This window comes from Silurus aristotelis (genome assembly GCF_946808225.1).
Source record: "Silurus aristotelis genome assembly, chromosome: 15".
Taxonomy (NCBI): Eukaryota; Metazoa; Chordata; class Actinopteri; order Siluriformes; family Siluridae; genus Silurus; species Silurus aristotelis.
Genome location: NC_139588.1, coordinates 2,848,917 through 2,851,416, shown reverse-complemented (window position 1 = coordinate 2,851,416; position 2,500 = coordinate 2,848,917). Strand labels below are relative to the sequence as shown.

General features: G+C 38.5%; 2 protein-coding genes and 1 pseudogene across 3 annotated transcripts in view; 2 read left to right on the top strand and 1 right to left on the bottom strand.

Annotated features, from left to right (window-relative positions):
• The window catches only part of LOC310738041 (uncharacterized protein), a 924,051-nt gene that overhangs the window by 126,052 nt on the left and 795,499 nt on the right, over positions 1–2,500 (bottom strand). The gene's annotated exons all lie outside the window — the stretch shown is intronic.
• Positions 1–2,500, top strand: part of LOC310738273 (NLR family CARD domain-containing protein 3-like) — a 360,476-nt pseudogene that overhangs the window by 14,417 nt on the left and 343,559 nt on the right. The window contains exon 10 of the transcript XR_014538205.1: positions 1,478–1,651. The product of XR_014538205.1 is annotated as an NLR family CARD domain-containing protein 3-like (transcript). The remainder of the gene's footprint in view (positions 1–1,477; positions 1,652–2,500) is intronic.
• Positions 1–2,500, top strand: part of LOC310738145 (histone H1-like) — a gene marked incomplete at its 3' end in the record, with an annotated part of 212,516 nt that overhangs the window by 45,674 nt on the left and 164,342 nt on the right. The window lies entirely within an intron of this gene.

The following is a 2,500-nucleotide window of genomic DNA, read 5'->3' as shown; positions in this document are numbered from 1 at the left end:
ATCAGAACTTCAGGCAGAGGATGGGGTTTGAAACAATGTAGTTTTCTCTGCCTTCACATGCTGAAATTTGTCTTGTCTCTTTTAATATTGTGCAGAGCTGTGTAATTAGTCCTTCTGGGGTTTCTGATCATGATATTGTTATTTGTAGTGTGTTTATATCAAATATAAGGTCAAAGAGTTCCTATTGGCATTTTAATGTGTCTTTGTTGAGTGATGCGAAGTTTAAAGAGGTTTTTCGAATTTAAATAAAAAGGAATTGAAAAAAAGAAAGAGTTTTATAAATGTAAAACAATGGTGGAATTTTTTAATTTGGAAAGAAAGAATGGCCAGAGTAGATACATTCACTCATTGTGATCAGAGAACTGGCAGGAGCTTACAGTGCTGTCTGAAATAAGATACAGGGCTGTAAGGTTCTATAAGGATCTGTATGGGAGTGAATATAAAGATGATGAGGAAATGTCTGCCAGTTTTTATCAAGGTTTACCGAAGCTTCCAAAAAAGTCAAAGGAGGCACTAGAGAAGCCTTTGTGTTCACAAGAGCTATGGAAGGTATTGTAGATTATGGAGAGTAGAAAAGCTCCAGTACTTGATGTCTTTTGGGAGGTGTTGGGAGAGGATCTCTTGGATGTTCTCATTGAGAGCATAGCTGAGTGTTTTTTTACCAGTGTTCTGTAGGAGAGCTGTGATTACTACCCAAGAAAGGTGACCTTCAAGAAATTAACAACTGGAGACCAGTGAGCCTAAAAATCTTTTCTAAAACTCTGGCAAATAGATTAAGGGAAGTGATGGGGGACATCATACATCCTGACCAGACGTATTGTGCCTGGTAGGTCTATTTCTGAGAACATTTTACTTGTTGGAGATGTAATAGAGGTTGCTGGCCTATTGGGCATTAATTTAGGGCTCATCTCCATTGATCAGGAAAAAGCTTTTTATAGGGTTGAGCACCAATATCTTTGGAACACCTGTTATGTTCTTGGTTTTGGCCCAGGTTTTATTGAAGAAGTTAAAGTGTTATATAAAGACATTGAGAGTATGCTAAAAATCAATGGTGGTTTGTCTGCCATAGTGTTAACAGGGGCATAAGACAAGGTTGTGACTCTCTGGAACACTTTACTCCTTAGCAATCGAACCATTATTAAACTAATTATGGTCTAATATAGAAGACCTACTGTTACCTCATGTTAACCTGCAACATCAGATATCAGCTGATGTAATGATAAAGGTCAATGGGCAGAATGATATAAATACTCGAGTAGTATTTATACTTTCACACGCACACACACACACACACACACACACACACACACACACACACACACACACACACACACACACACACACACATACTGCATAAAAGAAACAGATAGTTCTCACTAAATAAAATGTTTCAATATATACACTCATTTCAAAACACACAGGATGTGTAATGTGTAGAAACTGAGAGAGTGAAGTGTGTGTCATTGTGTATCTGCAGGTTGTGTAATTGTGAAGTATCAGATGAAGGCTGTGCTGCTCTCGCTTCAGCTCTGAGATCAAACCCATCACACCTGAGAGAACTGGATCTGACTAAGAATAAAGTAGGAGACTCAGGAGTGAAGTTTCTCTCTGCTGTACTGGAGAATCCTCACTGTAAACTGGAGATACTGTGGTAAGATCATCTCTCTGAGAGTCACATGACCTGCTCCTCAGTAACACACATTCTCTAATAGTGAGACTGAAGCAGAGCTTTTAGGTTCAGCATCAATGTTCTGAGGAGGAACTTTATAGTTGTATTTTTTTACTTTTGTTTGTTAGATTAAATTCGTGTTGATTAAATTTTTATCTTTTTATAATCATGACTTTTTATTGACTTTTGTATTGTTTTAGTTTCTAATATCTAATATATGTACAAAAGTGTTGATATACATTGAGGAAAATAAGTATTTGAACACCCTGCTATTTTGCAGGTTCTCCCACTTAGAAATCATGGAGGGGTCTGACATTGTCATCGTAGGTGCATGTCCACTGTGAGAGACATAATCTAAAAAAAAATCCAGAAATCACAATGTATGATTTTTAAACTATTTATTTGTATGATACAGCTGCAAATAAGTATTTGAACACCTGAGAAAGTCAATGTTAATATTTGGTACAGGAGCCTTTGTTTGCAATTACAGAGGTCAAACGTTTCCTGTAGTTTTTCACCAGGTTTGCACACACTGCAGGAGGGATTTTGGCCCACTCCTCCACACAGATCTTCTCTAGATCAGTCAGGTTTCTGGCCTGTCGCTGAGAAACACGGAGTTTGAGCTCCCTTCAAAGATTCTCTATTGGGTTTAGGTCAGGAGACTGGCTAGGCCACGCCAGAACCATGATATGCTTCTTACAGAGCCACTCCTTGGTTATCCTGGCTGTGTGCTTCGGGTCATTGTCATGTTGGAAGACCCAGCCTCGACCCATCTTCAATGCTCTAACTGAGAGAAGGAGGTTTTTCCCCAAAATCTCACAATACATGGCC